The sequence below is a fragment of the Lycorma delicatula genome, chromosome 4 (genome assembly GCF_047948215.1).
Source record: "Lycorma delicatula isolate Av1 chromosome 4, ASM4794821v1, whole genome shotgun sequence".
In the NCBI taxonomy this organism is placed as follows: domain Eukaryota; kingdom Metazoa; phylum Arthropoda; class Insecta; order Hemiptera; family Fulgoridae; genus Lycorma; species Lycorma delicatula.
The window spans coordinates 100,506,260-100,533,759 of record NC_134458.1 but is presented as its reverse complement, the minus strand read 5'-3'; the positions used below and the strand labels follow the sequence as shown (position 1 = coordinate 100,533,759).

The window sequence follows — 27,500 nt, the reverse complement described above, 5'->3', positions numbered from 1 at the left end:
TTTATGATCCTGCTTTTACAGGTAAATTTAACCAAAAGAAATTAGCAATTCCTCTCTCTAGCAAGTCCTTCAGAGCCATGGGATGTCGAATGTTTCTAAATATTAATTTTTTTACATTCCCATATCGATTTCTTTCTGAGTAAATCTTTGGTTATTTAACGATGAAAAAGGAGATAGGTTATAACAAGAAAATTAGGACCTGATATCAAGCCGGTCGGTACTCAGTAAAGATTTGACTTCACATAAAAGGAAAAAATAAGAAAATATTAACGTATTCAGGATATGTAAAATATTGATTTGTTAATTTCTTTTCACATAGCATAACGTATTGTTATATAGTTAAATAAAATTTTATCTCATGAAGAATAAAAAAAAATATGTTAATAAAATGAGTGTTCCGAATATTTTTATAACCTGTATAGTGTATTGCTCATAACAAAAAAAACTTGTTATGCTAAGTTGTTATGCTTTTCTGCCATTGGTTGTTTATTTTTTACAGAGGAAAAATGATTATTCATGAAATAAGTTAAAAAAATCGATATTTTAAAATTTTGATCAGCTCTCCTATCCATCAAGTATTTTTGTTTAGGTCGTTTGCACTACTACTATGCCTAGGAAGAAATAAAAAAAATTCAGTTAAAAAATATACAATAAATAAAGATAGCTTTTTTCGATTTTGGGAAATGGGCAAATGTTTTTAAAAAATGATAAAATGAGCAAGTGCGCATGTACTTACTTACTTATGTACTTACGCATGTACTTACTTAATATAAAATAGGAGTTTTTTTTTTGTTTTTTTTTGACTTCAGTCATTTGACTGAAATTTATTTATTTTCATCCATTAAAACCATTAATGGATGAAAATAAATACGTCATTTATTTAATTTTGGCTTGATGCTTAATCACAATTATTGAGAGGTCAATAATTGTTGCGCTCTATTTATAGATGTGTATCATGTTACAATTGAGTAGCTTAATAGATTGAATTGAATTCAAAGCCCGATTCGCAGTATTAGTTTATATATTTATTTATTTACTTTTGGATTAAGGCTGATGTCAGATTAAGATGCAAGAAGCCTATAATGCCGTTAATACATGAGTGCGAAGTAAGTTACGATATGAACATTGACTAGTGTCGTAAACTTTCCAAAGGCGCAGTAATGGCCATTATAAGTAGAGCCGCATGACGCTTTTTTCTACGGCGGAGAAAATATTGGGATTATTGATTTAAATCGACGATAGAATACATTATTAAAGGAATATTTTTTTTTCAAAATAAACATTAACAATACATTTCTTGGCAATAGGTGTTAAAAACATTTCTTCTTAAGAATTCATAATTAACAAAACATAAATATAATTAACAAAAAGATAAACAGTGTAATATAGAAACTTAGTTAACTATTGGTGTACCTTAAATTTAACATCTGCTTGATAACTACTAAATCGGATTACAATCAAAGTAAAAAAACAACCGATACATTAAACCCGCATCTGATCAATCAGTGGTTGAAAAAATAGGCTTTTGATCGGTTCCAGCCACGGAATTCAAAGTTATAATACAGCCGTAGAAAAAAATTGTTTAAAGTACAGAAATGAATGGGAGTTAAAACAGTTTTAAATCGTAAAAAACAATTCAATCGATGGAGAAATAGAATAAATATCCGATGATTCAAAAATAACTTGACAAATTTAAAAGCATATAAAAATTAATTGAAATAACTTAGAGATTCAGGTTACAGGTTTCATATTATAAACTGACTTAGAAGAAGAAGAAGAAGTGTAATTGATAAAAAAAAAATATTAAAAATTTTATTCAAATTAAATATTTCTTACTTTTAATTTAAAAAATTTAAAAAAATTATGCGCAAAATGAATACTATCTTTGCTTTATAACAAATACAACGGCGTCTTAAGATAATATTATATATATTTTTTAATCTCCGCGTTTAAATGCTATAAATAATATGACAGCTGTTGATATTGTCACATGTGGAGGTTCAACATATTGTTGTAAAATTATATATATTTTTGTAATTTATTACATATTTATTTACACACACACATAAAGAGTTCTTGTTAGCATAATTTGAAACCTTTTTTTTACATTGGACGAGGGAGTAATTTAAATCCTGTAATAAGTGAAGGAAATCATCTCTCTGCATTTTTAAAAGGGTCAATTGCTATATGTAGCCTATAAATCAGTTGTTAAATATTACCGGAATGAAAAATAATTACTCTTAATAGACACATAGTTATTTATTTATGTTCATCCATTAAAATAATTAGTGGATGATAATAAATACTCCGTTTGTTTAATATTACCCGAATGAAAAATAATTACTCTTAATAGACACATAGTTATTTATTTATGTTCATCCATTAAAATAATTAGTGGATGATAATAAATACTTCATTTGTTTAATATTACCGGAATGAAAAATAAGTACTCTTAATAGATACATAGTTACTTATTTATTTTCGTCTATTAAAACCATTAATGGGTGAAAATAAATACTTCATTTATTTAATTTTGGCTGATGCCTAATCACAATTATTGAGAGGTTAATAAGTGTTGCGATGATATCTTTGAATATAAATAAAGTGTAGACTTCTGTACCGTCTCAGGTCGACCGTTCATGAGATATGTGCTTAATTGAAACCCAACCACCAAAGACCAACGGTATCCACGATCTAGTATTCAAATCCGTATAAAAGTGATCGCCTTTACTAGGATTTGAACCTTATAACTCTCGACTTTGAAATCAACTGATTTGCGATGACGAGTTCAGCACTAGATCAACCCGGTTGGTCTGATCGATTGAACATTTGTATCATAATTAAAATTTGTTTCATAATGACCATCATTATGATACAGGTTCCAGCCACGGAATTGAAAGTTATAATACAGCCGTAGAAAAAATTTTTTTTTAAAGTACAGAAATGAATGGGATATAAACATAGTTTTAAATCGTAAAAAACAATTCAATCGATGGAGAAATAGAATAAATATCCGATGATTCAAAAATAACTTCACAAATTTAAAAGCATATAAAAATTCATTGAAATAACTTAGAGATTCAGGTTACAGGTTTCATATTATAAACTGACTTAGAAGAAGAAGAAGTGTAATTGATAACAAAAAAATATTAAAATATTTTATTCAAATTAAATATTTTTTCTTTTAATTAAAATTTTTTTTTTATAAATATGCGCATAAATGAATACTATCTTTGTTTTATAACAAATACATCGGCGTCTTAAGAAAATATTATATATATTTTTTAATCTCCGCGTTTAAATGCTATAAATAAAATGACAGCTGTTGATATTGTCACATGTGGAGGTTCAACATATTGTTGTAAAATTATATATATTTTTGTAATTTATTATCCTGTAATTATTAAGTGAACGAAATCATCTCTCTGCATTTTTAAAAGGGACAATTGCTATATGTAGCCTATATTTAAATCAGTCGTTTAATATTACCCGAATGAAAAATAAGTACTCTTAATAGATACATAATTATTTATTTATTTTCGTCCATTAAAACCATTAGTGGATGAAAATAAATACTCCATTTGTTTAATATTACCCGAATGAAAAATATATACTCTTAATAGATACATAGTTATTTATGTTCATCCATTAAAATTATTAGTGGATGAAAATAAATACTTCATTTGTTTAATATTACCCGAATGAAAAATAAGTACTCTTAATAGACACATAGTTATTTATTTATGTTCATCCATTAAAATAATTAGTGGATGATAATAAATACTTTATTTGTTTAATATTACCGGAATGAAAAATAAGTACTCTTAATAGATACATAGTTATTTATTTATTTTCGTCTATTAAAACCATTAATGGGTAACAATAAATACTTCATTTATTTAATTTTGGCTAATGCCTAATCACAATTATTGAGAGGTTAATAAGTGTTGCGCTCTATTTATAGATGTGTATTATGTTACAATTGAGTAGTTTAATATATTGAATTAAATTCAAAGCCCAATTCGCAGTATTAGTTTATATATTTATTTATTTACTTTTGGATTAAGGCTGATGTCAAATTAAGATTGCCGTATTTTTAAAATGCGGGATATTAGTACATTATGCAACAAGCCTATAATAATGCCGTTAATACATGAGTGCGAAGTAAGTTATGATATGAACATTGACTAGCGTCATAAACTTTCCAAAGGTGCAGTAATGGCCATTATAAGAAGAGCCGCATGTCGTTTTTTTCTACGGCGGAGAAAATATTGGGATTATTGATTTAAATCGACGGTTAGAATACATTATTAAAGGAATATTTTTTTCAAAATAAACATTAAACAATACATTTCTTGGTAATAGGTGTTAAAAACATTTCTTCTTAAGAATTCATAATTAACAAAACATAAATATAATTAACAAAAAGATAAACAGTGTAATATAGAAACTTAGTTAACTATGGTGTACCATCTGCTTGATAACTACTAAATCGGATTACAATCATAGTAAAAAAACAACCGATACATTAAACCTGCATCTGATCAGTCAGTGGTTGAAAAAATAGACTTTGGACCGGTTCCAGCCACGGAATTCAAAGTTATAATACAGCCGTAGAAAAATTTTTTTTTAAAGTACAGAAATGAATGGGATATAAACATAGTTTTAAATCGTAAAAAAACAATTCAATCGATGGAGAAATAGAATAAATATCCGATGATTCAAAAATAACTTCACAAATTTAAAAGCATATAAAAATTCATTGAAATAACTTAGAGATTCAGGTTACAGGTTTCATATTATAAACTGACTTAGAAGAAGTGTAATTGATAACAAAAAAATATTAAAATATTTTATTCAAATTAAATATTTTTTCTTTTAATTTAAAAATTTTTTTTAAATTATGCGCATAAATGAATACTATCTTTGTTTTATAACAAATACAACTGCGTCTTAAGAAAATATTATATATATTTTTAATCTCCGCGTTTAAATGCTATAAATAATATGACAGCTGTTGAAATTGTCACATGTGGAGGTTCAACATATTGTTGTTAAATTATATATATTTTTGTAATTTATTACATATTTATTTACATACACACATAAAGATTTCTTATTAGCATAATTTGAAACCTTTTTTTTACATTGGACGAGGGAGTAATTTAAATCCTGTAATTATTAAGTGAACGAAATCATCTCTCTGCATTTTTAAAAGGGTCAATTGCTATATGTAGCCTATATTTAAATCAGTCGTTTAATATTACCCGAATGAAAAATAAGTACTCTTAACAGATACATAATTATTTATTTATTTTCGTCCATTAAAACCATTAGTGGATGAAAATAAATACTCCATTTGTTTAATATTACCCGAATGAAAAATATATACTCTTAATAGATACATAGTTATTTATTTATGTTCATCCATTAAAATTATTAGTGGATGAAAATAAATACTTCATTTGTTTAATATTACCCGAATGAAAAATAAGTACTCTTAATAGATACTTTTTTTTTCTTCAGTCATTTGACTGGTTTGATGCAGCTCTCCAAGATTTCCTATCTAGTGCTAGTCGTTTCATTTCAGTATACAATCTACATCCTACATCCCTAACAATTTGTTTTACATATTCCAAACGTGGCCTGCCTACACAATTTTTCCCTTCTACCTGTCCTTCCAATATTAAAGCGACTATTCCAGGATGCCTTAGTATGTGGCCTATAAGTCTGTCTCTTCTTTTAACTATATTTTTCCAAATGCTTCTTTCTTCATATATTTGCCGCAATACCTCTTTATTTGTCACGTTATCCACCCATCTGATTTTTAACATTCTCCTATAGCACCATATTTCAAAAGCTTCTAATCTTTTCTTCTCAGATACTCCGATCGTCCAAGTTTCACTTCCGTATAAAGCGACACTCCAAACATACACTTTCAAAAATCTTTTCCTGACATTTAAATTAATTTTTGATGTAAACAAATTATATTTCTTACTGAAGGCTCGTTTAGCTTGTGCTATACGGCATTTTATATCGCTCCTGCTTCGTCCATCTTTAGTAATTCTACTTCCCAAATAACAAAATTCTTCTACCTCCATAATCTTTTCTCCTCCTATTTTCATATTCAGTGGTCCATCTTTGTTATTTCTACTATATTTCATTACTTTTGTTTTGTTCTTGTTTATTTTCATGCGATACATCTTGCGTAGGACTTCATCTATGCCGTTCATTGTTTCTTCTAAATCCTTTTTACTCTCGGCTAGAATTACTATATCATCAGCAAATCGTAGCTTCTTTATCTTTTCACCTTGTACTGTTACTCCGAATCTAAATTGTTCTTTAACATCATTAACTGCTAGTTCCATGTAAAGATTAAAAAGTAACGGAGATAGGGAACATCCTTGTCGGACTCCCTTTATTATTACGGCTTCTTTCTTATGTTCTTCAATTGTTACTGTTGCTGTTTGGTTCCTGTACATGTTAGCAATTGTTCTTCTATCTCTGTATTTGAACCCTAATTTTTTAAAAATGCTGAACATTTTATTCCAGTCTACGTTATCGAATGCCTTTTCTAGGTCTATAAACGCCAAGTATGTTGGTTTGTTTTTCTTTACTCTTCCTTCTACTATTAATCTGAGGCCTAAAATTGCTTCCCTTGTCCCTATACTTTTCCTGAAACCAAATTGGTCTTCTCCTAACACTTCCTCCACTCTCCTCTCAATTCTTCTGTATAGAATTCTAGTTAAGATTTTTTATGCATGACTAGTTAAACTAATTGTTCTGTTTTCTTCACATTTATCTCCCCCTGCTTTCTTTGGTATCATTACTATAACACTTTTTTTGAAGTCTGACGGAAATTCCCCTTTTTCATAAAAAAAATAGGAGTTATATTTGCAAAATTTGGGTCAAGTTTCTCAAAAATTTCCATCCGAAAAACTTATTTATTTCACTCCCTGGTGATGTCGATCCCAAACGTTTTACCTACAAATTGTCCCATATTCACGAGCCTGTGTGCCAATTTTCATCAAAATCGGTTTATCCAGTCAAAAGTTATTAAGCTTCAAACACGCCAACACATGTACATATGGACATAACCCACCAGTTTGTTTTGGTGGCGGTCCTTGGGTCATGAAACGTCGGGAGATGCAAAAAAACCCGTACCCTGTTTTTTTGACCTATTACTATACTTTCCCTCTTGCAGCATAGGAAACTAAAAAACTACACACGTTACCGATTTGTATTTGGTTTTTTTTTTTAATTTTCGACTTCAAAATTGTTAAAAAATAGATAATTTCGTTGATGTTGACAATTTTTTTTTTTTTGTCAACCAGTGTAATTATTATACTGAAAGTACTGTTCCTTTGTGCGAACTCTTCGATGTTGTTAGACGAAGGCACAGGGATCGAGCTTCCGTGAATCTGTTAATTTGATAGTCGAGGGTTGTAAGTTATGATAGGTGGTCGTGGTTGGAAAAAGCCAAACGAAAGCGATAGTAGGTTGTGTAAATACACTGACGTAAATGTCTGCCGAGGTATTTGCATCGGTGGCATTCATACAGAGGCCCAAGTGATGACTGTGTTATCAAGTTTAGAGGGGTCTAAAAGACTACCTCCCATCAGGACTATAGACATCGGTAAAGCCCATCAGGACTAGGAACATAGAATATATTATGTTCCTTTATATTTTAATGTAAGTCGGCAATTATATATTTTGATACCGATTTATAAATCGGTATCATAATTTTTTGTTATGAGAAATACAAAGATCATACGGTATATTATTACTCTTTTACGAAACCACGACATCAAGGTAAATTGATTTTAATACTGTTCTTTTTTTTATATCACATTTATAACTTAATAACCTTAATAGGCCGATTATCGTCATATTGATAGTTTATGCTTGTATTTTCATTTTGGTCCTTATAAGGTAGAATATTTTGTTTGAAACTTATCACGAATTAAATTACGTTAATTATTTATTACTGCAGCAATTTCCACCTAAATTGAATAATTAATATTTTACTTTTGTAAAACCTTTTGGTTCGAAATGCAACAAATATCTGGTTTACAAAAAAGAATATCAGGGTTTTTACTTTATTTCTCTTGAATGAGATGCACAGTGTTGATTTAAGGCAAGAACAAAAACGACACTTGTAGTTGCGCGTATGGTCGTAGAATGACTCTTCTATCTTTCCGCTTTATAGCGCCACTAGCAAAGATAACGACTCCTGAAGATTGTCTTCTGTGTTTTGCATTTTGTTAAATGTGAATCTGTGGATACAGTTAAACGTGTGTTCCATAGAAAGTCTGATATCGATCCTCCGAGTGACAATAAAATTCGTCGATGGCACAATCTGTTTGAAACGATCGGATGTCTGTGTAAAGAGAAGAATACCGGATGAATAAGTTCTGAAGAAAATGTTGAACGTACCAGGGAGTCATTCCTGCATAGACCTAAAAAATCTGTTACGAAGGCTGGTCCCGAACTGGTGTTCAATAGTATGGAATTTTTTAAGGAAAAGCTTAAATACATCCGTACAGTTTACAGCCGTTACAGGATTTGAAGCTGGTGGTTAACGACACGCACAGCGTAATCTGTGTGTGCCTAATTCGCGATCAAATGTATTAGCTTGAAGATCGATGACTTTCTTAATTGTATTGTGTTTTGATGAGTTGACATTTCATCTTAGTGGAAAAAGTAAAACAAATAATATCCATCTTTGAAGACAGAAAAACCCTACGACTATGAACTCTTACAATGCGAAGGGGACTACCGAAAATTAAATGTTTTCTGTATAATTGCCTGACGTTTTCCTGTTTTTTTTCAGAAGCAAGCGTAAAATGATATGCTTATTAGGCTGTAGGCTGTTAGGTTTATTTGGATACGCTGCTATTTCATCAGCTGCAAGGTAGACCTGAGAATTTTACAAGTTGGTGCACCTCCTGGGATAGCTATGGGATCTGTTGAATGACGTTTTCTCAGACCGCTGGATCGGTCGGTACGGAGCCGATGTTTACCGTGGCTACCAAGGTCCCCGATCTGACCCCATGTGATTTTTTCGTTTTAGTTTTAGTTTTACGGGTTTTATAAAGGATGTCGGGTATGTGCATTCTTTACCTACTGATCTACCAGATTTGAGGCCCAGGAATGAGCAGCTGTCCAGACATGCTGGTTATAGTATGGAATTAACTTTGCTATCGTTTGGATGTGTGGTGAATGACGAAAGATGCTTTAAATAACTTTAAAACTCCGATGTTCTTTTTTTGTACACCTATTTTGTAATGTAGCGCAATGTTGTACATAAATATAACATTTGTAATCTTTTGTAAATAATAAAATCGTAAATAATAATAAAGTCTTCTCGCATAGTACGAAATACGATTCTTTTTAATGGTGAGACCATTCTCACCATGAAAAAACATTTTTTTCATGGCATTTTTGTTATGTTGAACTACTCATTAAAGATTGGAGAACTGCTTTATTTTTTGCTTACCCTCCTCCTCTTGTTCTACCCGTTTTGATTTTGTGGTTGTCCCAACCCATTTCTGCTACTCATCACGTTCCATCGACTGTTCCTTTGACTTCCAATCCCTCACGTATCCTCTCGTTTTCTCATATTCAGTATTATATTTCATTTAAACAATGATTTCTACATTTTTCCCATAAAAGATTTTATTTTTATTTTAGTAATCTCATAAAACGTATGTCATAGAAAATAGTCTTCTTTTTAAAAACGCGTCCTTTAATTGTATTTTAATTCAAATAACACGGGTGATAAATAGAAGGGCTTTCTTCTTTAAAATTAATAATTATTTGTTTTGATGAAGGTTACTTTAAAATTACAGTTTTCTACTGCAATTCCAGTCCCTGTCAAGGTCAATGACCGAGTTGTCTGGGTTGATGGTATCGTTCATTTCTTTCTATTCTGTATAAATATTTTTCAGTTTTCTATACATCAGTGTTTGTCTTCCTATACTGACACTCATACTCCTTTATCGCTATGTTTCATTTAAGCCCTACATTCTTTTCCTTTCTTTTTCAAATTTCCGTGTTTCAAATCAAACAGTACACTAGTAAAGAGATTTTTTTTTATTCACAGCTCTATATATCGATTTTCCTTTATAATTTTACTACTAAAATAACAAAAATTGTAACATCTGATAGTTTATTTATCTCTAACTTAATATTTCATCAGTTGTTATCAGTGGCGGCCCGTAGCTAAAATTAGTGGGGGTGCTGCTCCGTGCCTTTGTAAGGCCACGGTTAAAGTTTTTTGGAAAAAAAACTTAAGAACCGAAAAAGAATGAATCGAATAGCTGGAAGCAGGATAATAATCTAATTCTACACTTTATCACATTCAAGAATATGTACGATATTCTTGAATTATTCTTATTTGGTTTAACCGAATAAATAATAAAATATCATTACCGATAATGTTTTTTAGTATTATTAGATAATAACTTAATAAAATGTCCGCTTAAAAACACTACAGTCCAGTGGTACTTAATTTAAATTTCTATGTACACAAGAACAAATACTTGATTAGCTTTTACTGATTACCTTCTTTTTCGCCCTTCCAGCGTGTTTTTGGACAGATTTGGCGATTAAAGAGCCATTGCTTTCCGCCATCTTTTGATCACTGCTGAAAAAACAACTAAACCGCTTTCATATTCCTTCCACCCGACTAACTAGAAAAGGGAACGAACAACGGTCGTTCCATACACGCGTGGAGTAAAAAAAAAATCTACCTTCCACCAGCACGCCAGGGTCGGCATTGCGGGATGGACAGTGCTGTCTGCCCCTCGCAGCCACGCGTGCAGCTTCCTACGTGCGCATGCGCACAACTGCCATACACCTCGCCGCTGGAACTGTGAAGCGCACAGTTCTATACAAAGATTTTTGTATATTTTTCATAAACTGGGGGATGGCTACTGACATTAAGCTTAAGGATTATATACTGTACAGTTATAAGACAGAATTAAAGAAAAAAGGACTCATTATATTAAATGTTATCGATAATATCAAGTGGAAATAGGGTGTGTTACAATTCCACAGCGCCTATACGCGAGCCAACTCTGTTAGTTATCTTACTTTCCCTCGTGTTTCATTACCTTTGTTTTCGATTAAGGACTTATTATTACTTCTGTTATAATTTTTAATAAATTTTCGAATCATATAATAAATCATTCCACCAATTTATTTAAAATACAATTAAAAGGTTTTCTTTTATGAAGACAATTCCTGTCGATGAATTTTTAAAATAAAACTGATGAAAAAATATTTTTAAAAAACCCTCATTTTAATGCATCCGTTCAACGTGTGCAAGACGTATGTGCTCAAAATAATTTTAATAGTGTTTGCAGTTATTTTTGACGTTATTTGTTTTTTATCTTATATTTTGTTTTTATATTTATAATCTATCTTAATAAATTACATAATAATGTATTATTGTGTACAGATCAGAATAAAAGAATTATTTAGTCGTACCTGTATTCAGGTTTAATTTCTTTCTTAACAATGAATACATGCCATTTAGCATTTCTTCTAATTCATTTTCGACTTCTACGTAAAGAATATCAGCGAATCTTAAAAACCTTATTGTAAAAATTTATCTTATAGGATTTTTTTCAATTATGGAAATAATTTTTACTCTGAACTAAACCCTGCTTAAATGTAAGTTTTCTCCCTTTACCGTATTAAATTCTTTATAACACGTGCGTCATTTGTCTCTCAGTATGATTACCAAGCAGAAGATTACTTGTTTCTTATTTTTCCTTAAAGATAAAAAAAGAAACATGTTCTATAATGTATAATGTTTATGTAAATTTTAGGCTAGTTGTAGTGGAAATGTTAAATATCGTATAATATTTCTGTTTATAAAATAGTGTAGGTGTATTGTATAGGTGTGGTAAGAAGTCAGTGTGTTGTTAAAAGAAAGAGGTATGGAGGGTCCTTATTAATCCTGTAGTTTAAAAATAACAACTTTTGAAAGAAGGAATGTTCATTTTTATTAAAAAATTCTTATGCCGGTTTTAAAGATTTCAAAGAAAAGTAAGTAAGTGAATAGTTTGGTTTAAATCAGTAATTCTGTATAGTGTTTGTTTACACCATCGCCTTTAAATAAATCAACAAGTCGTTACATTTAATATTCTACTAGTTAAATCAACTTCTCTGGCAAAACGTATTTATTATATTCCGAGATCAATTACTTTTTACCATTACTTAAAAAAAAAAAAACACATTTTGCCCAATTAAATCTTTGTTAACCTAATTAAATTTCCTAAATCAGTTCGGTTTTGTTTAAATTTAAGTAAGTTATTTTCTGTTTATTTTTGGAAGCCTTTTAAATTCTACCTCAATTACTTGGAACATAAAATATATGTTTTTATTTATTTTACGCCATACCTGAATAATTTTTACTTTCCCGTATAGATAGCGCTATAGCTCTAGAAGAGAACATATTGTATGTAATTGGTCAAATTTGGGCATATGCGGTTTTCACCGGATCTTGACGTTTTAACGCCTAAGGAACCCAAAAAAACGGATAGAAATTTTCTGGATGTTAATGTTCGTATATATATGTGTATTTGTAATCAGATCTGAGTTAATTTGTAAATATAGGCATAGGCATAACTTTTTACCGGCAGATAACAAATCAGCAGGCAAATTTTTCACATCGATTATACTGGATTTTCTTTATTATTTTAAAATTTATTTGTACTCATCCGAATACAGATTAAAAAAACTGGATACAGTGAGAGATTCTTTCCGAATTTCTCTACGGCATGCTCTAAATTTTAATTTTTGATTCGATGATTTTGACGTATTTATTGATTTCCCATGTTGGTGATCACAAATACTGCGTCTATGCGTTATTGAAAGCCGAATCCGGATAATAAGAAATAAGGATAATTTGAAATCATACGTATTAGACATATAATTCATTTTTTTTAATGGATATCACACTTTATTAGAAATACAATAAAATTTGATGGAAGTTAGGACTGAGGAAATTAGAAGCAGAATTACGAAGGTAAAATGGTTTTCAGTAAGGTTGGAAATCCGTTTACAACAAAAACTATATTGATCTGAGCAAAAGATTTGCAAGAAGTTTTGTTTGGAGTGTGGTATTGTGCGGTGCAGAAATTTGGACAATGTAGAAAAGGAAACTCGATATCTGAAAAGTTTTCAAATGTGGCTATAGAGGAAAATGCTAGGTATCAACTGGCGAGAAAGAGTAATTAATAATCAGGTCTTGACAAGTACAAATGAGAGTATTATTATGACAATACAAAAAGGAAAAGCTAATTGGATAGGCCATATCCTGAGACATGAATGTATTCAAAAAGTAATAATTGAAGGATGTAAGGGGAGAGGAAAAAGGACGACAATGGAGGAAGAAGGAGGAATGTTGGATTATTTTGAAAGGAAAAGAGGGATACTATAATTTAAAGGAAAAATCTCAGGACAGACAATCAAGGAGAATGCTGTTTCTTGATACCTGTCAATAGATAGTTCCATTAAAGAAGATGATCACACTTCAGTAAAATTAAAAATATATTCAGAACGTTTATACAATGTAATAAACAGATAAAGTAATACCTTTATAAAAAAAATCCAGCGACTAAAAATTTGCTAATCAGAATTTACAAAAAGTATCTGAAATAAATCTAAATTTACTACATTACTGTTTTATAAAAAATGCCATTTTAAAAACTTATTAAAATTTGTGAGAAAAACTTATTTTATCTACAAAAAATATAATTTCGTAGAAATTAACAAAAAATTGAAAAAAAATTACAGTACGTTTAATAGAATAAAACTCTGTGACAGTCAGTAATCAAAAAATACCTTCAAAAACACTATTTCTTCTTAAAATATTTGTAATCTTTACTTGCTTTAATATTGATATTTGTTCACGAGTTGCAAAACCACGTAATCATTTTAAGCAAAGAATCTGTGAAAAATCTCTTATTTTATCGTTGCAATCAGTCCATAGTGATAAATATTCATGAGCTTTTTCGTATGATGGCCTGGAGCCTGGATGCAGGTCATTACATCATAGTTCATGATTGATCGATTAATATGTTTACGAAGTAATTTTATAATTAGTTTAACACAGATCTGAATTTAAGGATGGTTTATGCTGTACGAATTCATAAAATTCAATTGTAAACCCAGTAAAAACAAAGCTCGATAAAAATTCGTTCCCCATTGAAACGAAGTATTTTATTTAAATAATATTTTAGGTTTTTAAATAATTTATTATTAATTTTTTTAAAGATTGCCCTGTGTGGATTTAAGCAGTCTGGATAGTTGAAGGCATTAAAATTATAGTTCGGATAATCGGCGTCTCAGCTTATTTATTTGTCACTGTTGAGCTAGTTACATCTGCAAGCGGTACTGTAGACTTCTTTTTAATCTGGCTTTGGAAAACATTTTGGTAGGGTTGTAACCCGAAATTTTTTACGTAAAATGTTTTGTTTTATATTGCTTTTATTAAAATGGTTATTGCAATACAACCCTTTCCATTTAAATAGCCTGAATTGTCTCTTCCCATGAGGGTTTTTGCCGAAAAATAATTGTTTCAAGGTGGAAGCGTGTGATAAGTTTCATTTTTTTACGCTTAAATAGTGGAAAAATTATTTAAAATCTACCTTACTTTATTTACACTGTGTAGTAAGAATATTTTATATAAAGATTATCCCCTATAGCATTCGTTCTCAAAGTGGCCGATAACACCCCCTTGTGAGCGCTGAAGACCTTCAGGGTGGCAGTAGAAGGCCCACAAAAAAATTGGGGAAGTTCAGGAGGTCTAGGAAGCGGATGGATGATTAAAAAAAAAGTAAAAATTATGTTTTCTTCTTCAAATTAAAATTTAAAGTAAAATGTAAGTTTCAACTCAGCAGTATATATATAATTATATCTATATTATATTATAGGATATATAAATATATCCTATATATAATAGGATATAGCACATTTAAAAACAATAATTGCAATTATTATTTTTAACAGATGGTAAGTTTAAAAATATTGAAGGGCGCTAGAAAATGTTTGATTCTCAATGTGGGCGGTAGGCGAAAAATTTTGAGAATCAATGCCTTATAGCATCACTTTTCAAAAATATCTATTTTTTTCCCTCAGTCTTATTTCAATATCCTTGTTTGGCTGTCATTAATGTTAAAAACACACCATTGAAAATTCTTTAGAATATGTATTAAATATAAATTCTTAGATTTATTCACATATTTGATACCGACGTCTTTTGTATATGAATGCTTTCCTTTTTTTTGTCAGTATACTTTCGATGTCAAGTAAAAAAATTGTACAACTTTTCTAGTGTAATTAGCACAAAATTTCTGCAATACGAGCTCCAATAATTATAAATATTCCAAACATTAAATAGGTTATATAACCAGTCCAAATAGTTCAGGTGGTGTTCAGTGGCGGCTCGTAGCTAAAATTAGTGAGGTGCTGATCAAGGAAATATTTTTCTGGGTCTTTTCAAGGCCATGGTTAAAATTTTCTGGAAAATAAAAGAACCGAAAAAAATTAATCATATAGAATAGTTGGAAGCAGGATAATAATCTAATTCTACGCTTTATCACATTCAAGAATATGCACGTTTTAAGAACGTTGTGCTTAAAACCCGTATTCGGTTTAACCGAATAAATTATAAAACGTCAATACAGATAATATTTTTTAGTATTATTAGATAATAACTTAATAAGTATCCGCTTAAAAACACTGTAATCCAACGATGCTTAATTTAAATTTCTGTGTATACAGAAACAAATAAACTAGTTTTTACTAATAACCATTTCTTTCCCCCTTCCAGGGTATTTTTAGACAGATTTGGCAATCAAATAATCCTTGCTTTCCGCGATCTTCTGATCACTACTGAAAAAACAACTAAACCGCTTTCATATTCCTTCCACCGACTAAACTAGAAAAGAGAACGAACAAGAAACGTTCCATACACACGCGAAGTAAAAGAAAAACTATTTTCCACCAGAACGCCAGGGTTGACACTGCGGGAGTGACAGTGCTGTCTCTCCCTCGCAGCCTTGCGTGCAGCTTCCTATGTGCGCATGCGCACAACAGCCAAATGTCACGCCGCTGGAACTGTACAGCGCACAGTTCCATAAAAACATTTTTGTACCTTTCATAAACTAGGGGATGGTTGATGACATTAAGCTTAAGGATTATATATTTTACAAGTAGAAAGAAAGAATTAAAGTAAAAAGGACTCATTGTATTAAATGTTATAGATAATATCAAGGAAATAGGGTACGCTGCAGTTCCACGGTGCCTATACGCGAGCCGACACTGGTGGTATTATAAATTCAGGTTACATTATAGGGTTCAAGTGAACCCTTTGTTTTACTTTCTGCCTGTTGTTAGTGGTATTTTTTTGTTTATTATTCTCTTTTTTTACATTTTATTTTTGTATATCTATTTTTATTAAACATTTTACCTTGTTACTTCTGTTGATGATTATTTAACATTTAAATGCGTTTTTAGTATTAGATTTTAGCTTAATGTAAAGGGTTCTTCAGGAGTTTTTTAATTACCTTTTTTCTTTTAACTATTTTATATTGCTCACGTTTCGGTTGGTTAAAAAAAGATTAAGAAACCATTTAATCAATAAATAATCTTTTTTTTTTTAAATAATAAGTCTAATAAGAAATTATAAAGTTATCCTTATCCTGATTGCTAATAACTTTTAACTTTTATTAAAAGATGGGAATTTTAAAGCTTATGTAGATACACACTAGACGACAGTTTTTATTGCGGTTTACTAATAAATTTTTTTCGTTTTTAATTTACAACTGGAAGATATATTCATTACTATTGTATCTGTTTTTTCTTTGTAGTCGAAATTCTATCTTTTGTGGTCAATTAAGAATTTCTTTATGCGTAGTTTATAAATTTGATTTATTTTTATTTTTTGGCTTTGTCTTTTTATAATGTTATAAAATTTTAATAACTTAAAAAAAACAGCAATGAAATTTTTTGCGATATGAAATAATTATCACAAGGTATCATCTTCATCGTTAACATTGTCGTCCTTCAAATTGTGGTTTAAACTGAAAGTTGTTTTATTTTAGTTCATTTGTTCTTATCTTCGTAAATAGAATTATCTAATTTTTTCTAAAAATTATAAAAATTATTTTTAGGATAAGTAAAACGAAATGAAAGAAGATAATTGAAAAAGTTTTAAAAAATTAGAATAAAAAAATGACAATAGATGGAACAAAAAATAAATAAAACAAGGTATGGAAATGGACTAAACATCGTTATGCAGTATTTAATAAAATATAACAATGGGTCACCTATCAACTTTCATGCAGTTTTAATTTGTTTAAATATATTTTTCATGTTGTTAAAATATCAGGAATTTGAGGTTGTCTAATGATAAGAACATTTTCTCCTTCAATGAAAATACTTAAATGCAGTCGGAGGGCTCTTTAATATAGAATAATTACTATTCAGAGCTGTTTAATGTAGAACAACTACTATTCAGTGCCCCCTTCCACCAACTGCATTTTCTTATGGGAAGGACAAAATTTTCTTATCGATGTAAAACCTGGTGAGAACTTAATCAATAGACAACCTTAAATACTTGCTATTTCTACAATATGGAAAATAAATTTTAACAAATTAAAACTGTCTGAAAGTTGATCGGTCACCCGTTATTTTATTTAATTAAATTCTGCATATCGATGTTTAGTTCTTTATTTCCACACTTTGTTTTCTTCTTTTTAGTTCGATTCGTTTTTTTAGTCCTATTTTTTATTACAAATATTTTTATTGGCAGTGGTGTTTTTATATTTGTATAATTGTTTTTTTTAAATTTAATACATTTTATTGATCCTCGAGAAAAATTCACGATTCGAAAACTTATGGATATAACGTATTTAACGTACTGGTCAAATGAGGAAACTGTAAACATTTCAATTTATTTATTTAGTTGGCATATGCCAATCTAAACTTACAGGTTTCTCAAGCGATTGAGTTCCCCGAGAGACTTTTTATCGTGCGGATCATACAGAAATTTTCTGAGATCCAAACAACTAATGGCTAAATTCTCCAACTCTCTCAAGTGACTCAGTGCTACGTAGGCCTGGCCCTTGGCAAAGATGGGATCTACGACAGTTCAGTTCCATCGTGATTTTGTATTATATTAGCAAATACCCAGTTTGAATTTTGAAAATCGGACAATTGTTTGTTAAGTTATTAAAAGAGGCACCCCATTTCCGCAAAACATGTTTGTAGTGGGTTCCGAGACGATAGATTTAAAGATTCACAAAACACAGGATTCACATTTATACGAAACTCAAACGACGGTTTTTAGAGGACGGAATAGCTTTTGTGGTCGCATAATAAGTTGCGATGATACCTAGATTTATCATTTTGAGCTGAAATTCAAATATTAAAGTAAGGAATGAAAACCTCCGAGTCGCCCGCCAGGAAAACTTCTGAACCTACGTGTCAGCCGTTAAAACGACGGTAAAGATGTTTTCTGACTATAAAGGCCCAATTTATTACGATTATTTGGAAGAATAGAGTCCAATCAACAGCAGGTACTATTGTGAGATAAGAAACCCGCAATAAGGAAAGAAATGATCCCAGTTTTCTCTCAAAAGGCGTATATCTTTTTCATCATATCGCCCGCACCCACAGACATGTGAAACTTTTAAAAATCGGTTTAGGAGGAGTTACCTTACAGTACCGATCTTGCACCACTATATTTTTTGTTCGAACTTTTCACGCCGACGCAAAATTGGGCAAAATGAGCGGGTCAAGAATTCGGTACAAGAATGGATCAGACATGGAGTTAAATAATTCGTTATTATTGGAATGAAAAAGCTCAAAGAAAGAGGCTTAAATGTAGCTGGGGATTATGTTGAAAAGAGGTGTTTGTCTCATTGTAATTGAATAAACAATAATTTTTCTAGTCATTAGTGTCTTTAATTGTTAAAGGAAAATCGTATTATAATGACTAGTTCGGTGTTTAAATGATGTAATTCGGATGTTTTTTTTACAGTAATATTACCGTCCTCAATTATTGGGTTTGGCCTATTTTTATGTTTACTTTGTTGATGTTTAGATTTGTCGGTAAATTTAATCTTTTTACAAGAACTAAATTTCTTCCCGGCTTATTTCATGAATAAAAATAAATCATTTTTCAAACTGCAGTCTTTACTATTTTATCAGTCTTACATCTTACTTTGTAATGAAATATACTGGTATATTTCATTCATCACTGGTATATAGTCTTACTGTATCTGTAAAATTTGCATAATTTTCACATTGCCGATTACTTCTTCATTGGACGGTAACTGCGCTTTATTAAACCACCTAAATAAGAATTTTGATCGTTACTACAATTCATCTCATTAAAATGTTTAAGAATTTGTTGTCTATCTTTAACTGGAACAGCCTCAAAACATTTAATTCATTTACATAGGCAATCGTCGCTGACCTCATACTTCTACTCTTTTACTTACGTCAGTTAATCTGACACAGCTCTACGTTTCATATAGTATGTTGTTGTTGCCTTCATTCTCACAACTACTCTCAATACGAGTAATATAAAAAAAAAAAAACATTACTTACTAAAAATAAAGCCCTAAAGGAAACCGAATAACAGCAAAACTAGCATGTGTTCGTAGTAAAACATTAGACTGAATATGAACTAGGTTGTTGTATGAGATTGACTGAAAACCGAACTGTATTACGAGTAGTGATGATCTTCATGAAAATAGGATAAATATTCAGAGCACGGAAAATGACGCATGGACTTAGCTCGTTTGTGTGTTCAACAGATTAATTCCCTTTTTTGTCTGTACGAGATTTTATAATAAAACCTGTCTTTATAGACGGTCTCTTTACTTGTGACTGAATTCGTTTCTACATTAAATGAACAGGACAATGCGGATCATCTTAACATTCTCAAGATGTAATAAAAATGGACTAACCTCTTTTTTCTGCATACCCTTCGTATAAAAGCTGATTTCAAGTTTGACATCGACCGGTATAGTCATTTGCCAATAATAAATATTAATTCAACATTCAGTAAATATATATCCACGGGCACTTAACTTCGGCGATCTGTGTAGATTACATAGAAGCGTATCTAAGGTCATTGAAATTCTATTATTAATTTCATTGCAGATGTTAAATTATAGAGCCTTAAGGTTGTATGCGTAATCATTTTTACACGACTGTCCAAAAGGAGTGTAATGTATTTAGGGTATGTATGTTTGTTTCACCGTAGCAGCTCAATGGCTGAACCGATTTAGATGTATGACCCCGCGTTGGAATCCTTACGTTACCGTATATACAAAATATATACAAAATGGTCACCCGCACGCCCTTTAATTATCCTTTATTAGTAATTATCCTCTATTAAAGAATAATATTTTATTTTTTTTTTTTTGGCAGTCTTATTTTTTAATATCTCTTGTCCCTCTGTATCATTCATATATTAAAAATATTAATATGAATCATTTTAAAACTTAAATAACTATTACTTGCACATTAATATCTCCCTAAATTAATTAACCGAAAGAGAAAAAAGCCGCTTTTTCCAAATTAAGATACAATTTTTTTATTACTTCTTGTAATATAGTTTTCGGGCCAAGGTCAGGAATGCTGACTTGTGTTTTTTTTTATTAGTTCTTATTTGAATTACTAGAGATATTTTAGAATGAAACATTATATTTGTTTATTTATTTTTAGATTATGTTAATTATTTTGTTTATTATTATTATTTTATGTTGATTTTTTATGTACATATATTTGGGCAATGATGATGACTTAACAAATAAATGAATAAACAAGTAACATATTATTTAATTCTTAGCCTAAAATTAATGAAATTAAATGAACATTAGTCAATTAAATACGCAACACCTTTTATTATCATAGAATAATTAAAATACGTAGCAATTTTTTTTTTTATTAATAACTAATATAAATAATCCAGTTTAAAAAATTAATCTACATTAATCTTATATAAAGAATAAATAATTAAAAACTTTCAACGTTACGACATCATCGGAGAATATTGAAAAATAATAATTTTTGATTGACAGGCATAGATAATTTTTTTTGTTCTCCTGATGATAACTTAGGAAAGCTGATACGCTTTAGTATTCATTTTTTAAATTAGGTCGGTTTATCAGCTTTGTATATACAAACTGTTGCCTTCCTCTATTGTTATTATACTTCACACATCCTCTTACCAAATCTGGATGTCTTTTAAGATGTGGCGTTCCAACCTAGTTGGTCATTTTACGTAAGAGTAGTAAAATATTTTCCTTTTTGTCTTCATATATATGATCTCACGTTTAGAATTTCAGTTTTAGAATTCAGCGTTTTCCTCTTAACTGATTTATGATAAGAAATAAAAGAACATTATTTATCAGTAAAGTAAAAAAAAAAATATTTTTTTCTTGATGAAAACAGCGGATTGTTTAAGGATTTAAAAAAAAATGAAAGTAATAATAATCGTTTGATTTTTTTACCACACAATTGCCTTTTAATTATAATGAATTATTTCATTTTCATACGGGCAATAGTTTTTATATTTAATCCGGAAGGGAATCTATAAAAATTCCGAAAAATATTTCCTATTGTATTGTAAAAGTTTATTTTATTAATTCTCATTCCGTATTAATTTTCTCTAAAATGTATCTTTCCATGGTAAAACACTTTTGCTTAAAGGGGGTTGTATTAATATTCCAAATGAATTTCTTCTTGAGCACTGGTGTATTATGACAACCCTAAATAACGTTTAACTGTCCAACAAAGAAAAATGAAATTTAGCAAATGTTTTGACAATCAAATGATCTATTACTTTTCCGGCGAATATAACTAAAATATTAAAGGTAAACAGTGATCATAACAAAAAGGGTATCGGATTTCTTTTTGCAAATTTTTACGTTTTAGGTTATATCTATTTCATCTAGACAAAAAAAAAACATATGTATGTAACTGTGTGCGTACGTATGTGTCGCACTGTTTTTGGGCTTATAACTCAGGATTGACCGAACCGATTTCCTTCAAATTTGGTTCAAGTATTTCTATAAATGGGATATTAAGGAGGTGGGGGGTATCGCAAAAAAAAACAATTTTGATTTTCTTCAGAGGCATTTAGAGAAAATTTTATTAAAGCAAATCTGTTAGCTACATTGCAAATATGAATAATCTGAACAAATTTTATTCAAAAAACCACCTCCCACCTATTAAAATTGAAATATATATTTTTTGTTCTTTTGCTTTAAATATTTTTGTTCCCTTCTGTTCAGATATTTTTCAAAGATTATTTTAAAAGTTTATTCTTCATATATTTAGCTATCAAGAAATGACTACACTTTTTTTTTAAATTATAAACTTCGGATCTAAAATGCAGAAAAGTATCTTTGAAAATTTTATCTCTTATGTTAACTTGTATTGAGTGGATGTTAGATTTAGAAAACTTTGCTTAAACAGATTGGTTAAGCTTAATCTATATATGAATATATATTTTAGAAAATTATAATCCCCAGGTTTTTTTTTGGCTCTAACTCTTAATTTTTATTATTAATAGCTGGAAAATCGTGAAATAATTTGCCAACTTTTTTTCAGTATAAGATTATCAAACTCTAGTAAATGCAGTTACTTTTATACGGATTTGAATACTAGATCGTGGATACCGGTGTTCTTTGTTGGTTGGGTTTCAATTAACCACACATCTCAGGAACGGTCGAACTGAGAGTGTACAAGACCGTACTTCATTTACACTCATACATATCATCCTCATTCATCCTCTGAAGTAATACTTGAACGGTAATTCCCGGAGGCTAAAACAGGAACAAAAGAGCATCATAATCCAAGCACCCAGGGAGGTAAATGATGAATTCATTTTCCAGCAGGACAGAGCACATCGCAATGATATCTGCGTGTTCAAGCATTACTTAACAAGCTTTCATAAGAATGGATCGGCCGTAAGAGGCCTGCCGATTTGGAATTTCACCACTGGCCATCAAACTCGCCTGATCTCACTGTAATTTTCTTCATGCAGGGGGTTTTATGAAAAACTGCGTTTATGTGCCTCTTCTATAACTGAAGACGAATTGCGAAACCAACTAACAACATCAGTAGCTGCAGTAACACCAGAAATAACTATTCAAAGTAAGTATAAGACGAATTTAAATATCATATATCATGTATGGTGTGCATTCGGAGGGAAACATATTGAACATTTGTGAAAATTGTAAGTAATATTTCATATTCAAACGTGTAAAAATTCGCCGCAAGGTTATAAGTTTTTTTCTTTAAAATAATAAATCCTTTTGAAATCGGATGATTCTCTTTTATACACGCCGTATATGAATTGCATTGTGAGAATCGATCTGTATACACGAGTTAGGTTTTTAAAAAAAATATTAAGACTAATCTCCTTAGAACTTTGATTCTTATATTATTAATAAGCACGAGAAATAAAATGCATGTTTACATAAAAGTGTACGTACGTCGGTGTAGTAAATCTCTGCACTATGTTTTATAACTTTTGGCACGTGCCACACTTTCAGGTAAGGTCCAAGTTTTTTTTTCCACCTGTTAGATAAGTATAAAAAAATGCTTCCTTCTTTACCCGCATCAGTTATAAACACCCTTGCACCCTCATTCGTATTTTTAATTTTTTTGTTCGTACTCAGGAGATGAGGGTTGAAGTAAGTTTTTGAACAATGTTGCTCTTTCACCTGGTGGTCTTTTCTTATTTTTTTTTATATTATTGTACGAGTCAGTATTTTTTCGTATACCTGCAATTCTAGAGAGAAGGAAGAAACAGGGTTGGTTGAATGAAGCTCATTGTGATCAAGTGACCTGAACTACACCACACCTGTTTTATTTATTACTACTTCAGTTGAGATGAAATAATCTATATAAATAAAACAGTTTTTTTTATGTTACTGCAATAATGTAATAGACCCTAAGCGATATTGTGTATTTTTACGTATTTAATTTAATTTACATTAAATATACTCTGTCCATTTAACTCTTAGATATATTCGCTCCCATTTCTGAACAGATGGTTAAGTAAACTTAAAGTTGAATTCGTTTTGAATTAATGACATTATATGTTATATCTTAACGTGAAGTAATTTCGCCATTCACGCGCTCAGAAAATATTTTAGAAAAAAGGTAAATAAGTTTACAATATTAGGTAGATTTCATTAGAAAGCTACTTATTGTAATGGGTACCATAATTCGACTTCCAAAAATTTTGACATATCTTCGCGTTTCACATCCCCCAGACCCAAAAACCACCGTCAGCTCAAAAGTGTATGTATACATTTATATTTATATTTCAGTTTCTTGTGGACACGATAACTGCTATAATTTTCCACCAGTCACTTTCAAACTGTTTCTTAAAAATAACTCGTTCCAAAATCTCGGTCAAGTTTGTTAACGACCAAAATCGGACCCTGGAGGTGGAAATGGGGTAGCTATTTTGAAAAAAACAAAATATTGCTATAACTTTCTTATTAAGTAAAATATCGAATTCGTTTAGAGTTCCTGCTTTGTATAAGGGCCTAAAACTTATTTAAATAAAATTTTTTAAAATCACCAACCATTAGCCCACGGGGTGCAAAGAATCGGGTTATGAATACAAAAATTTCATACCTACCTTAATAGGCACAGTATCGAATCTGTTTAAGGTGGTCGTTAGTCCTCTAAACATTACCTAAGTCTTTTGCCTGAAACAATTTTTGATATGACCAACCCTTACGGCAAGGGATGACCAAAATGTAATGAGAAAAGTTGGATAGATAGTTTAAAAGGGACAATTTAATTTTTTTGCTCGGGCAAATCGTATTAGGTTAAAGTGATATCAATCAAGAAACAAAAATGTTAGTAGTAGAATGGAATTCTGTAGTGTACAGAAACATTATTGAGAAATTAGTACTTATATAGTGACTTTTGCTTTCTATCGATTACTATTCTAACTGTATAGCAACTATAACTGTAAGGGAAAGTGTTTGTCACAATATTGGGTACGGGCTTTTTTTTTTACTTCCTTGTACGAAGTAAAGGAAGTATTGTGATCGCGAAAAATTTTGGTTTTCAGATTTCAACGGAAATATTCATTTTGATCATCCCCGAATTCATTTTGACTAATTTCGGCGTGACGTCTGCACGTACGGATGTATGTCGCATAACTCATAAACGATTAGCCGTAGGATGTTGAAATTTTGCATTTAGAATTGCTGTAACATCTAGTTTTACACCTCCCCTTTTGATTGCAATCGACTGAACCAAGTGTCCAAAAAGCTCAAGTCCAAAAAAGTTGGATTTTGGACTTTTTGTTAACTGAAGTACTAAGTTCTTATTGAGAGCTTTTCAACTATCTATCATAAGCAGGTACTTATCTTCATTGGTTCCAGAGTTATATCCAAATAAAATTTCAATTAATGAAATATTTGGATCTTACAAGAGGAAGGCATATTGGTTCGAATCATACTTCATCTCCTTTTTTTTTTTACTTTTTTTTTTAATTTAAATTTATTTGATTCATTAATAATTATTAACTTTTCATTGTAAAAAAAAATTACAATAAATAATAATTCAATAACAAAAACAAAAAAATATGAAAAAGTATCAGAAGTTATTAATGAAATAAAATTTTATGTACTTTTCATTTAAAAAAAAATTATACATGTAATTAATTTAATAGGCGTACAATGAAGTCATGTAATGTCCACAACAGATTCTTTTTTTACAAAACTTAACGTTTCATAAATCCTTCGGATCGAAAAACAAAAAAAAAACCATGGAAAATTCCAAACGAATTGATAAATATCTCCTTACTGTCTGAGCATTAAAGATTAAAATTTAACCCAAATATATTTATAGGCAATGATTGCATTCAGAGGAAAGGGGTTGAGTATTTAGCGCCATTTTAAAATTCCCCTTTTTTGGGGCATCGTAAGAATTTGAAAAAGTGTTTCTGTACGAGCTGTTTACTGTAGCTGTTGATACTTAGCTGTGGGAATATAATTAGTTACGAGTTTTTGTTGTATCTGTCCAAAACTGATTACTAAACACTCGTGAAAAATGGAAATAATTGATTAACATAAAATGTAAAGTAGTCCTTACATTTTGTTCCCGGTTTGGTAGTGGGGTACGGGCATACCCAAAATAGTTGTTTTTATTTTGTTTTTTTAAATTTTCTTAATCATCAAGTACCAAACTAAGCCAAATTATTTGCATGAAATTATTACTGTGAAGTTTTAGGTCCCTACAGAAGTGTGTAAAACGATTTAGTGGTACCCGATTTCTCATTTGATTAGCTTTTTTCTAATATTAAAGATATTTTATATTAAAGATGAAATTTAATTTAAATGTTTGCTTACAAAGGAAACGTACAACAGGATATTAGTTTATTCATTGGGCGCCCTTTATTACCTAGCAAAATATCATCAGAACTTGTAGAAACACTCGGTAGAAATCGTTTATTAAATTCGTTATTTAAAATCGATTTCCAAAATCGATTATTTTGTTATTCTGTAACAAAAATAAAAAAAAAAATTACTGAAAAAAGTAATTTCAGTAGTAATAATAAAATAATTGATTTTTAAAAACCCTATTACGTACTTGAGATAAAAATCTGTCATGAGTGAAACCGGGAAAATTACATTAATTCTTTGCCGGCTTTATTTTTGTTATATATAGCTGCTTCTTTTGATATTCTTCATATAACAAAAAAAAATTGTTGATCAAAATAAAAAGTTGTGAAACGAATAACAAAATTAGATCGTCGATTAAATTTTTAATTAACCAACAATTTATGAAGAAAAATAACAGATTTATATCTAGTCTACGCATATAAATGTTTGGAATGTAACATAAGAATGTTACGAACAGTTAGTTTTAAATTACATACTACGAACAGTTTTATTTAGAATCGTATGATTAGGCGATTAATTTGTATTCGATGGCATGACTCTTCAATCTGAAAATCATTAAGTAGAGACATCGTATTTAATTTGAAATCATATTGAGGAAAGTAGGTCTTTCTCTTCAAGGATATGGGTCTGACCAGCGTCGAAGGAAATTAATTGTTGGACAGACTGTTGCGAATCATTTCATTACCACTTCAATGTCATTTACCACATTCATCCTTCTCTGTATAATTTTGTAGAGAAGTTGAACTATTTTCAGACTGATGTTTACATCAAAATATGCACGAATGAAAACCAACAAATAGAAATAAAATTTCTTCCGATTTCCCGAAAATAAAAATTTCTCTTAAAACACAAATTTCTACTTAAATACCGGATTCGTCATTCATCAATAGTTGTAGTTGTATCAAATGATAGAAAAACTTATTTTTAGTTTTAGGTTATGATATTGTAATTTAATTACTTTAAAAAAAAAAATTTCTGGAGGGTCATATTTAATATTTCTTTTGGGGAAAAAATACTGTAGTTTTA

At 30.0% G+C, this 27,500-nt stretch overlaps 1 protein-coding gene across 1 annotated transcript in view; it reads left to right on the top strand.

Annotated features, from left to right (window-relative positions):
* Positions 1 to 27,500, top strand: part of LOC142323695 (uncharacterized) — a 337,049-nt gene that overhangs the window by 31,046 nt on the left and 278,503 nt on the right. The gene's annotated exons all lie outside the window — the stretch shown is intronic.